Source organism: Pleurodeles waltl, chromosome 9 (assembly GCF_031143425.1).
Source record: "Pleurodeles waltl isolate 20211129_DDA chromosome 9, aPleWal1.hap1.20221129, whole genome shotgun sequence".
In the NCBI taxonomy this organism is placed as follows: Eukaryota; Metazoa; Chordata; class Amphibia; order Caudata; family Salamandridae; genus Pleurodeles; species Pleurodeles waltl.
The window spans coordinates 371,063,020-371,076,320 of record NC_090448.1 but is presented as its reverse complement, the minus strand read 5'-3'; the positions used below and the strand labels follow the sequence as shown (position 1 = coordinate 371,076,320).

Below are 13,301 nucleotides of genomic sequence, written 5' to 3'. Positions count from 1 at the left end.
GAAATGGGCAACAGCTCTGTGCCCCCTTTAGGGGGCGACCCTTCCCAAAGGGGGCACCCCCAGCACAAAACAAAAAAAGGGGAACAAAAAAAAAAATCCCTGACGTATTGGTGGTTTCTGCCCTCCTTGGGGGCGGATGGGCCTACAAAAATAGGCCCATCTGCCCCCAAAGGGGGCAGAGATGGCCAGTACGAACTTTCCCCACTTTGGGGGGGCGACCCTTGCCCAAGGGGTGCCCCCAAACACACACCACACACACCACTCAATCCCTGGCGCCTAGTGTGCTTCGACCCCCCCCCGGGGGCCAGATCGTCCAAAAACATGGCTGATCTGCCCTCGGGGCAGACAAAGAAAAAAAAATAGCCCCCCAGGGGAGCAACCCTTGCCCAAGGGGTCGCCCCCAAAATAAACATATAAAAGTAAATCCCTGGTGTCTAGTGGATTTCACCCCCCCTGGGGGCAGATCTGCCGAAAAATCGTCCATCTGCCCCCAGGGGGGGGGGGGCGAAATACTAAATAAAATAGCCCCCCCAGGGGGGCTACCCTTGCCCAAGGGGTCGCCCCCAAAATAAACATTCACAACGAAATCCCTGGTGTCTAGTGGATTTCACCCCCCCGGGGGCAGATCGGCAGATAAATCGGCGATCTGCCCGGGGGGGGCGAAATACTAAATAAAATAGCCCCCCAGGGGCGGCAACCCTTGCCCAAGGGGTCGCCCCCAAAATAAACTTATAATAAAGAAATCCCTGTTGTCTAGTGGATTTCGCCCCCCCTGGGGGCGGATCGGCCGAAAAATCGGCGATCTGCCCCCGGGGGGGCAAAATACTAAATAAAATAGCCCCTCCCCCGGGGGGGTGACCCTTGCCCAAGGGGTCGCCCCCAAAATAAACCATAAAAACAAAATCCCTGGTGTCTAGTGGATTTCACCCCCCCCCCCCCCCGGGGGCAGACCGGCCGAAAAATCGGCGATCTGCCGCCAGGGGGAGCGAAATACTAAATAAAATAGCCCCCCGGGGAGGGGCGACCCTTGCCCAAGGGGTCGGCCCCAAAATAAACCATAAGAACAAAATCCCTGGTATTAGAAATGGGGTCTTTGGTTGACAGTCAGGTTACCCCCTGTTCAAGCAAGGACCATCACTCTAGTCTGGGTAAAAGAGAATCACCCTCAGCTAACCCCTGCTTACCCCCTTGGTAGCTTGGCAGACCAGTAGGCCTAACTTCAGAGCGCTAGGTGTAAAGTATGTGTACCAACACACACAGTAACTCAATGAAAACACTAAAAAATGACACAACACCAGTTTAGGAAAATAGGAAATATTTAACGACCAAAACGACAAAATTCCGACATACACAAGTCAAGTTATGAATTTTTAAAGATTAAATTCAAAAATAGCGTTTAGAAACAAAAATGCTTCGATGAGATGTTAACACGGCGATGTGACGGAGTCGTTCCCAACAAGCCGACACCAGCGGCGCCGGACACGGAGTCGTGTAGACCCCCAAGTACAGTACCTTTGGTGAAGAGTGAAAACAAGCCTAGGCGCGAAGTCGGGGATCGCAGCGTCTGTGCGAAACGTTGAATCCACACACTTCGAGCTGCGTCACCGCACCCCGTCGTGACTGACGCCGCTTCTGTGCGGATCGCTGCGTCTGTGCGAAACATTGAATCCACACACTTCGAGCGGCGTCAGTCACGACGGGGTGCGGTGACTTCCATGGAGCTGCGGACTTCAGCGGGGCTGCAGCGGCGTCGGGCCTGCGAAGAGCGTCGCGTTCCAGCGAAGGTCACACCGTCAGGTGCAGGCGGCATTACCGGATTCAGCAGCGGCGTCGGTCTGGAGCCGTCCGAAGTCGATTTTCTTGGATTTCCACCAGCTTTCCTATCAAGGGCCCAGGGACTGGATAGGGCACCACTTGTCAGAGCAGAAGTCTCTCCAGAGACTCCAGGTGCTGGCAGAGAGAAGTATTTGCTGTCCCTGAGACTTCAAACAACAGGAGGCAAGTTCTGAATCAAGCCCTTGGAGATTTCTTCACAAGGTGGAAGGCACACAAAGTCCAGTCTTTGCCCTCTTACTCTGGCAGAAGCAGCACTGCAGGAGAGCTCCACAAAGCACAGTCACAGGCAGGGCAGCACTTCTTCCTCAGCTATCAGCTCTTCTCCAGGCAGAGGTTCCTCTTGGTTCCAGAAGTGTTTCTAAAGTCTGTAGATTTGGGTGCACTTCTTATACCCATTTTAGTCTTTGAAGTCACCTTTCTTCAAAGGGGACTCACACCTACTTGTGAATTCCTGCCTTGCCCAGGCAAGGCCTCAGACACACACCAGGGGGTTGGAGTCTGCATTGTCAGAGGCAGGCACAGTCCTTTCAGATGAGAGTGACCACTCCACCCCTCCCTCCTAGCAGAGATGGCTAATCAGGAAATGCAGGTTACACCCCAGCTCCCTTTGTGTCACTGTCTAGTGCGAGGTGAAAAACAACCCAACTGTCAAACCGACCCAGACAGGGAATCCACAAACAAGGCAGAATCACAGAATGGTTTAAGCAAGAAAATGCTCACTTTCTAAAAGTTGCATTTTCAAACGCACAATCTTAAAATCAACTTTACTAAAAGATGTATTTTTAAATTGTGAGTTCAGGGACCCCAAACTCCACATGTCCACCTACTCTCTAGGGGAATCTACACTTTAATCATATTTAAAGGTAGCCCCCATGTTATCCTATGAGAGAGACAGGCCTTGCAACAGTGAAAAATGAAGTTGGCAGTATTTCACTGTCAGGACATATAAACCACATTACTATATGTCCTACCTTATCCATACACTACACCCTGCCCTTGGGGCTACCTAGGGCCTACCTTAGGGGTGCCATCCATGTAAGAAAAGGGAAGGTTTAGGCCTGGCAAGTGGGTACACTTGCCAAGTCGAATTTATAGTGTACAAATACACACACAGACACTGCAGTGGCAGATCTGAGACATGATTACAGGGTTACTTATGTGGGTGGCACAACCAGTGCTGCAGGCCCACTAGTAACATTTGATTTACAGGCTCTGGGCACCTCTAGTGCACTTTACTAGGGACTTAACAGTAAAACAAACATGCCAATCATGGAGAACCAATTACGTACACATTTTAAACAGGAGCACTTGCACTTTAGCACTGGTTAGCAGTGGTAAAGTGCCCAGAGTAACAAAAACAGTAAAATCAGAGTCCAGCACACATCAACAACCTGGGGAACAGAGGCAAAAAGTTAAGGGAGACCACGCCAAGGATGAAAAGTCTAACACGTGTCCCCCCCAGCTAAAAGTGGGGAGCAACTACCCAACCTCATTGGAGTTCTCATCACTAAGGCGGAAGAACCTGGACAGACCATCAGCATTGGCGTGCTCTGTACCAGGACGATGTTCCACCGTAAAGTCCATCCCCTGTAGGAAAATGGACCACCTCAACAGTTTTGGATTCTCACCCCTCATCTGCATTAACCATCTGAGGGGCCTGTGGTCGGTCTGAACTCGGAAGTGAGTCCCAAACAAGTTGGGTCTTAGCTTCTTCAGTGCCCAGACCACACAAACGCTTCACGTTCTATGGCACTCCACCTACGTTCCCTGGGTAGTAACCTCCTGCTAATGAAGGCTACGGGTTGATCTAGGCCCTCTTCATTAAGCTGTGAGAGTACTGCACCAATACCATGCTCTGAGGCGTCTGTTTGCACAACAAACTCATTGGAGTAGTCAGGTGCCTGCAGCACAGGTGCTGTGCACATGGCAGCCTTCAGGGCATCAAAAGCCTTCTGGCAAGCCTCTGTCCAGATCACTTTCTTGGGTTGCTTCTTAGAAGTCAACTCAGTTAAGGGAGTAACAATGGTACCATATCCCTTAACAAACCTCCTGTAATATCCTGTGAGACCTAAAAAGGCTCTCACTTCAGTCTGGGTCTTGGGAGGCTCCCAAGCCAGAATCGTGTCAATCTTAGGCTGTAGGGGTGCCACATGGCCACTCCCCACCTGGTGTCCTAAGTACACCACAGAACCCTGCCCTATTTGGCACTTGCTCGCCTTAATAGTGAGGCCTGCCTTCTGCAGGGCCTCTAACACTCTCCAGAGGTGTTGCAGGTGTTCCTCCCATGTGGAACTAAACACAGCAATGTCATCCAGGTAGGCGGCACTGAACTCATCCAGTCCTGCCAACACCTGGTTGACCAACCTCTGAAAGGTGGCAGGGGCATTCTTCAACCCAAAGGGCATCACTTTGAAGTGGAAGTGCCCATCTGGGGTAGAAAATGCTGACCTCTCCTTTGCCCCCTCAGTTAAGGCAATCTGCCAGTACCCAGATGTTAAATCAAACGTACTAAGGTACTTGGCAGCTCCTAACCGTTCAATGAGCTCATCAGCTCGGGGGATGGGGTGTGCGTCAGTCTTGCTGACCGCACTGAGACCCCGGTAGTCCACACAGAACCTAACTTCTGGAGTGGCACCAGGAGCAGCAGCCTTTGGGACCAATACCACTGGGCTGGCCCAAGGACTGCTGGGGTGCTCAATGACCCCTAGGGTTAACATTTTGGAGACTTCCTCCTTAATGCAAGCCCTGACCCTGTCAGTCACCCTGTAAACCTTATGTTTAACAGGTGTACTGTCCCCAGTGTCCACATCATGTGTGCACAGGTGTGTGACTCCTGGGATCAGCGAAAACAGCGAGGCGAACTGCCCTAACACGTGGCGACAGTCCCTCTGCTGTTCCTCAGTCAGGGAGGGGAAGAGGATCACTCCCTCCACAGACCCATCTTTCTCTCCTGCAGACATGAGGTCAGGAAGAGGCTCACTCTCTTCCTCCACCCCGTCATCTGTCGCTAGGAGCATGGATAGCTCAGTTCGCTCAAAGTGTGGTTTGAGGCGGTTGACATGTAGCACCCTCAAAGGGTTCCTGGGGGATTGCAAGTCTACCAGATAGGTGACCTCGCTCTTTCTTTCCACCACCTCAAAAGGACCAGTCCACTTATGTTGGAGAGCCCTAGACTCCACTGGTGCCATGACCCACACTTTTTGTCCAGGCTGAAACTCAACCAGAGTGACATTCTGGTCGTACCACCGTTTCATATCCTCCTGGCTTGCTTCCAGGTTCTCCTGAGCGAGACTCCTGAAGCGGGCAGTCTGGTTTCTTAGTGCCAGCATGTAGCTAAATACATCCTGGGGTGGTTTACTAGGAGCTTTCTCCAAAGCCTCCTTCACCAGACTGAGCGGTCCCCTCACAGGGTGGCCATAGATGAGCTCAAAGGGGCTAAAGCCAAGTCCCTTTTGAGGCACCTCCCTGTAAGCGAACAGAAGGCATGGCAAGAGGACGTCCCACTTACGCCTCAAGGGCTCTGACAGGCCCTGAATCATGCCTTTCAAGGTGCGGTTGAATCTCTCAACCAGACCATTACTTTGGGGGTGGTAAGGGGTGGTGAACTTGTAGGTAACCCCACACACCTTCCAGAGAGACTTCATATAAGTAGATATGAAGTTTGTACCTCTATCAGATACCACTTCCTAGGGGAACCCCATGCGGGTAAAAACTCCCATCAAGGCACGTCCCACCACGGGGGCAGTGACTGTCCTTAGAGGAATGGCTTCTGGGTACCGTGTGGCATGGTCCACCAAGACCAGGATGAACCTGTTGCCCATGGCTGTCTTGGGATCCAGAGGCCCCACAATGTCAATTCCTACCCGTTCAAAGGGAGTACTGACAACAGGCAAAGGCTGGAGAGGAGCTTTACATTTCCTCCCACTCTTGCCACTTGCCTGACAAGTCTGACAAGACCTGCAATGTGCATCTGAGGGCCTGCGCATTAGGGGCCAGTAAAAGTGGGTGACAAGCCTCTCAAAGGTCTTGTCCTGCCCCAAATGTCCAGCTAACGGCACATCATGAGCCAACCCCAGTAGGAAGGCCCTGAGGCACTGGGGTACCACCAGCACATGGGCTGACCCAGGCTCAGGAACCTTAGGCTCGCTATACAGGAGGTCGTCCTCCCAATAAATCAGGTGTGATCCTGGCTCCTTGCCAGCCGCCTGGGCTGCCGCCTGCTGCCGCAAACCCTCCAAAGTAGGGCATGACTTCTGTGCTGCACAGAATGCTTCCCTGGTGGGTCCCCTTTCCTGCTGCCACTGCGACAGCTCAGAGACCACCCCCAGTTTAGCCACCTGTTCCCCTGTAGGCTCCTGGGCCTCACCCTCAGGCTCTGCCTCCTCCCGAACGTGGGAACTTCTGGGGCCGGTTTCCCGCGCCCCTGACCTTCCTCTTCTTGGCGGTCCCCTGGGCCAATGTTTCAGGCTCCAGGGGCTCTTGACTACCCTGATTGGCTGCCATAGACCGTGTGGATACGCATACCCACCCAGGCAGACCCAACATCTCCAAGTGAGACCTGTGTTCCACCTCCTTCCAAGGGGAATCCTCCAGGTTGTTACCTAGCAAACAATCAACAGGCATGGCTGGACTCACAACTACTTTCCAGGAACCTGAGACCCCCCCCCCCATTCAAAGGGAGCCTGTGCCACTCTGCAGAGGCGCTCAGAGTTGTCTACCGCAACTACTTGGTGAAGTACCCGGGGATCAATCTGCTCTTCAGACACCAGGTGACTCCTCACTGTAGTCACACTGGCTCCTGTGTCTCTCAGAGCCTCCACCCTCTGTCCATTGATGGTCACCCATTGCCTGTACTTCTTAGTGTTATCAGGCACTAGGTTTCTCTGGACCAACTCACTGTCCCCTAGTGAGACAAGGGTCATTTCTGCTGGTTCCCACCCACCTGAAACCAACTCCTCCCCAAGCGCTACACTGGCCAAACCCTGGGACGGTGCACCAGTGGGTGCCGGTGTAATTTTCGGGCATTTGGGGTCCCCCCTCACATGACCCACCTGGTCACATGCATAGCACTTACGTGGGGGACCACCTGCCACTGGCTTCCCTTTGGACAACCATGGCTTCTTTTCACTGGGGGTTGGGAATCCTTACCCTGGGAATCAGTTTGGGGCCCTTTAGAGAACTCCCCCTGTTTGCCCTTACTCCCCCCTTTCTTCTGAGAGGGACCCTGCCCACCCTTGGCGTGGTCTCCCCCATACCTCTTTTGGACCCTGGTGCTCTCCCAGCGGTCCGCTTCCTGTGCAAGCTTCCTGGGGTCAGTCAGCTTGCTGTCAATGAGGTGCTGGCACAGCTCTGGAAAACATAAACTGTACACGTGCTCTCAAGCAATTAAATTGTAAAGCCCCTCATACGTGTTTACCTTACTGCTCTTCACCCAACCATCCAGTGACCTGCAAAAAGAATCAACACATTCCAACCATGTTTGGGATTCCTTTCTCTTGTAGGATCTAAACTTCTCCCTGTACTGCTCAGGGGTGAGACCATACCTGGTGAGTAAGGCCTCCTTCATGACAGGGTAGGTGAGATCCTGAACATCCCCTAAGGCTGTCAGTGTGTCCCTCCCCTCTGCCTCAAAATGCTTCCACAGGGCTGCCCCCCAATGAGCTTCAGGGACCAGGTTCATGTGGAGAGCTGACTCATAACCCTTGAACCACAAGTAGATATCATCCTCCCTCTTATAATCCCTCACAAGGTCTTTTGGGATGTGTACCCTTCACTCAGGCTGCACTGTAGGATTGCTGCCACCATCTCTACTGGACTGGCTTCTATGATCCATCTCTCTCAAGCTAAGCTCATGAGCCATTCCTAACTTCCTCTCCTCAAGGGCTAGCCTCCTCTGCTCCAATTGGTACTCCCTTTCTGCCTGTCTGTCTTGTAACTCCTCAGGTGTCAGACCCTTGGATGAGACACTTCTACCTGCCCTGGAGACCTTCTCCCTGGACATAACAGGCCCACCCACAATACCATTGTGTACTGAACACTCTTCCTCATCCCCCTCATCCTCTGTGTGCCCTTCAGTGCTCTTGGCTGTAACCCAGGCCCTCAGCGCCTTTTGCAGCTCCCCCTTCCTAGATGAGCTCTTAATGGGACAGTCAAAACTTTTACAGAACTGCTTCAACTGAGCTTTGGTATAACTCTCCAATTTCTCAAGGTCAAAGTCAGCTCCAACTGATGCATCTCCAAGTAGAGACATGATGAAAGGTTAAAAAGAGTGCAAAGTTCCAAATGCAGAAAACAAGTTCCAAAATGAAGTTCCAGAAAAGTCAATCACAGGATCAGCGAAAAAAGAAACTGAATGCAGAGCAAAAACAGTCCAAATAGAAAAAAAACAAAAATCACAAGACTAGCAGTATGTGGTCACGTAGTGGTCTGAACTCAAACAGTAGTGTACACTTAATTACTGTATGTCAAGTACAAATACAAGTCCAAATCCCAACTGCTGATCACCAATGTTAGAAATGGGGTCTTTGGTTGACAGTCAGGTTACCCCCTGTTCAAGCAAGGACCCTCACTCTAGTCAGGGTAAAAGAGAATCACCCTCAGCTAACCCCTGCTTACCCCCTTGGTAGCTTGTCAGAGCAGGTGTAAAGTATTTGTACCAACACACACAGTAACTCAATGAAAACACTACAAAATGACACAACACCCGTTTAGAAAAATAGGAAATATTTATCTAAACAAAACAAGACCAAAACGACAAACATCCGACATACACAAGTCAAGTTATGAATTTTTAAAGATTAAACTCAAAAATAGCGTTTAGAAACAAAAATGCTTCGATGAGATGTTAACACGGCGTCGTGATGGAGTCGCTCCCAATAAGCCGACACCAGCGGCGCCGGACACGGAGTCGTGTAGACCCCCAAGTACAGTACCTTTGGTGAAGAGTGAAAAGAAGCCGAGGCGCGAAGTCGGGGATTGCGGCGTCTGTGCGAAACGTTGAATCCACGCGCTTCGAGCGGCGTCGACGGGGTGCGGCGACTTCCACGGAGCCGCGGACTTCAGCGGGGCTGCAGCGGCGTCGGGCCTGCGAAGAGCGTTGCGTTCCAGTGACCGTCACGGCGTCAGGTGCAGGCGCCGTTACCGGATTCAGCAGCGGCGTCTGTCCGGAGTCGTCCGAAGTCGATTTTCTTGGATTTCCACCAGCTTTCCTATCAAGGGACCAGGGACTGGATAGGGCACCACTTGTCAGAGCAGAAGTCTCTCTAGAGACTCCAGGTGCTGGCAGAGAGAAGTCTTTGCTGTCCCTGAGACTTCAAACAACAGGAGGCAAGTTCTGAATCAAGCCCTTGGAGATTTCTTCACAAGATGGAAGGCACACAAAGTCCAGTCTTTGGCCTCTTACTCTGGCAGAAGCAGCACTGCAGGAGAGCTCCACAAAGCACAGTCACAGGCAGGGCATCACTTCTTCCTCAGCTATCAGCTCTTCTCCAGGCAGAGGTTCCTCTTGGTTCCAGAAGTCTTTCTAAAGTCTGTAGATTTGGGTGCCCTTCTTATACCCATTTTAGTCTTTGAAGTCACCTTTCTTCAAAGGGGACTCACACCTACTTGTGAAATCCTGCCTTGCCCAGGCAAGGCCTCAGACACACACCAGGGAGTTGGAGTCTGCATTGTCAGAGGCAGGCACAGTCCTTTCAGAGGAGAGTGACCACTCCACCCCTCCCTCCTAGCAGAGATGGCTAATCAGGAAATGCAGGTTACACCCCAGCTCCCTAAATTGTGAGTTCAGGGACCCCAAACTCCACATGTCCATCTACTCTCTAGGGGAATCTACACTTTAATCATATTTAAAGGTAGCCCCCATGTTATCCTATGAGAGAGACAGGCCTTGCAACAGTGAAAAACGAAGTTGGCAGTGTTTCACTGTCAGGACATATAAACCACATTACTATATGTCCTACCTTATCCATACACTGCACCCTGCCCTTGGGGCTACCTAGGGCCTACCTTAGGGGTGCCTGCCATGTAAGAAAAGGTTAAGGTTTAGGTCTGGCAAGTGGGTACAATTGCCAAGTCGAATTTATAGTGTAAAAATACACACACAGACACTGCAGTGGCAGGTCTGAGACATGATTATAGGGTTACTTATGTGGGTGGCACAACCAGTGCTGCAGGCCCACTAGGAACATTTGATTTACAGGCCCTGGGCACCTCTAGTGCATTTTACTAGGGACTTAACAGTAAAGCAAACATGCCAATCATGGAGAACCAATTGCATATACATTTTAAACAGGAGCACTTGCACTTTAGCACTGGTTAGCAGTGGTAAAGTGCCCAGAGTAACAAAAACAGTAAAATCAGAGTCCAGCACACATCAACAACCTGGGGAACAGAGGCAAAAAGTTAAGGGAGACCACGCCAAGGATGAAAAGTCTAACACCTGGTGTCTAGTGGATTTCGCTAGACATCGGCGATCTGCCCCCGGGGGGGCGAAATACTAAATAAAATAGCCCCCCAGGGGGGCGACCTTTGCCCAAGGGGGCGCCCCAAAATAAACATACCCCCAAAAAACCCTGGTGTCTAGTGGAGATTCCAGTGAAAACAGGCACAGGGGGAAAGGAAAAACCCTTTCCTTTCCCCGTGTCTGTTTTCCCCCCCAAAACCCCCAAAAAGGGAAGGACTTACCGTGAGAAGTCCTCTTCCCTCGACGCGCTGGAAGCAAATGGCTTCCAGCGTGTCCCGGCAATACTTGATGACGTCGGCGCGCTGTGCGTGCGTGGACGTCATCAGATTGCAGGGGGGGTGGAAGGGGAAGGGCTTCCCCTTCCATCCCCGCCTTGGGGGGGGTGGGTGGGGTGCACATGGGGGGACGCTAGCGCTCCCCCCAATTCCCGGGTGTAGGACGAGGTGACCTCTTCCTTAAGGAAAACCGGCTGCATTAAAAAAAAAAAAACTGCTTTATTTAAAAGCAGTCACAGACATGGTGGTCTGCTGTCTCCAGCAGGCCACCATCCCTGTGAGGGCGACCATTCCCAATGGGGTCACAAATTGCGACCTACCTCAGGAATATTCATGAGGTAGGTAATTTGCGACCCCATTGCGAATCACAAACAGTGTATAGTATCATGTTGTACATAAGGTTTTGCGGCTTGCAATTTGCGACCCACAAACGAGTAGCAAATTGCGAGTCGCAAAATTCAGGGTTGTACATCTGGCCCTAAATGCCCCCAACTCATGTGCAAAATCGGGTTCCAAAGTTAAATCGCCGTAGAATGGCGAAAAGATAGGATCAGTCCACACGATCAAAGGCGATTTTCACTTCTATGGATAGTAGAAGCGCTTCCTGCCGTGATCTCTGTACCTTATCTATTAAGTGTAGAGTATGTTTGGTATTGTCACTCGCTTGCCAAGTTGGTATGAACCCTGCCTGGTCAGGGTCAATCAGGCCAAGCATTAGGGGATTGAGGCGAGTGGCTAAAACACTAGTAAAGAGCTCTACGTCTATATTCAATAATGAAATCAGCCAATATGAACAACATATGGAGGAATCCTTGCCCTGCTTCGGGATGACAGAAATAGTGTGGTCCCTCATGGTATCGGTATTCGCACCTGTTTGGCGAAAGATTTGATTGGCCAGGTCAGGAGTGGCAGTAACTCGTGGCAGAGGATTTGACAAAACCGAGAAGTAAAGCCATCCAGTCCGGGGGCTTTCATGGCCTTGATGTGGGCTATTGCTGAGATGATTTCCTCAACATGAATGGGGTCGTCGAGGGCTGCAGCCTCCACCTCCAGCAGTGGTGTGAGGGCACTGGCCTCAAGATACGCGAACAGGTCGGTGCCTGGAGAGTCTGCGGACGAGTGGAGAGTGCTATAGAAGGCTCAAAACGCACTTGCTGCTTCTGATGCCGTCTCTTTCATAGTAGTGGGCCCAGTCTGAATGGCCTTCACTGCCCCGGCGTGGGTTCGGCTGCGCAAGCAGTGCACCAGCATCTGAATCCCTGCAGTTATTGCTCAGATAGAATTTATGCTTGAGGCGCAGTATGGCATATTCGGCCCAGTCCAGATCCAGGCGCTTTGGGTGGAGTCAAGCTTTTTCCTAATCCCTCCACACTGAGTGCCCGTGCCCGTATGGGTAGCCTCCAAAGCCGCTACCTGTTTCCAGGGCCATTCGTTTCTTCTGTCTGCGTCGGTTGTCCGCTGCCGCCATCCTAATCAACTACCCTCGGATTATTAATTTCAGGGTTTCCCAAACAGACCCCAGGGGCATGTCATTTGTAGCACTGTTTTGTAAATATGATGTTACCAACTGTCTAAGAGTGGTGACGTTAGTCCAGGAGTGTAGTAGGTTATCCCTAAGACGCCAGGGAGGCATCGTCTTCTGAGCGGAGGGGAGTCAAAGTGACATATGTATCTGTGCGTGATCTGACAAGGACCTTGGCGCGATATCAGCTTCAGTAATCAAGCTCGTTAAGGGGGAAGAGGCTAGAAAATAGTTGATTTGTGAATACCTTTTGTGTGCCGCACAGTAGAAAGTACAGTCTCTGGCTGTGGGATGAAGACCCCGCCAGATGTCCTGTCAGCAAGCCACCGGTGACTTGCAGTAAAGAGAGCACCCCTCTGGGTGCACCGTTGCCCTGACCTATCTAGGATCGAGTCCATAACTAATTTAAAGTCACCCCCCACTAAAATAGCCCTGTCCGGTGTCTTCAGAACTGGGGCGAGTGCTGAAGTCAGAAAGGTTTCATGTGGCTCATTTGGGACATAAACATTCACTAATGTCGGCATACATGCAAATTGCAATCATACGTTCCTTGGTCTCCCTAACAGTTGACAGGACCTCACCCCAAAATCCCTGGGAAATGAGCATAGCCACCCCATCTTACTTGGATATGCAACAGGACCAAATCTGTTTGGGGAAGCATCATGAGTGCATTCTGTGTGTGTCTTTCAAGAGCAAGTGTGTTTCTTGTAGGAGGCACACATCCGTTTTGGTCTGCTCTAGGAGGGAAAGGACAGCTAGATGTTTGGTTGGTCTATTAAGTCCCTGCACATTAAGACTAATGATTTTTAGATCCATCTTGCACTAATGTTGAAATAGGAGAGAGGAGGGACCTTGTTTGCCAATGCAGGTTTCCACTAAGGTCGCTGCCGTCTCCATTGTGTGGAGAGTGTGGTAAAAGCACAGGGCTAGGTCATAAACTTATACCCCAATCCCACTTAACCAGTATAACTCTAAAAACAAAGTAAACAAGTAAAAAACAACAGCTCGTTCTCAAAAAGGAATGGCCCCACAGGACTGGGAGGGCCAACTTCACCAGTTCAAAGTGTTTACAGTGCCATCCTTCCAAAGTGGGAGAGTCCAGCACTTTTCACAACAGTTCACTCTCTGTCCCCACCAAGTCTGTCCTGCCTGTTCGTAAGAAGAATCAGTACAGGGCTCCTATTTATGAGACAGCTGCTTGGCCTGA

General features: G+C 51.2%; 1 protein-coding gene across 1 annotated transcript in view; it reads left to right on the top strand.

Annotated features, from left to right (window-relative positions):
* The window catches only part of LOC138259315 (cytochrome P450 2B19-like), a 473,070-nt gene that overhangs the window by 117,299 nt on the left and 342,470 nt on the right, over window positions 1-13,301 (top strand). The window lies entirely within an intron of this gene.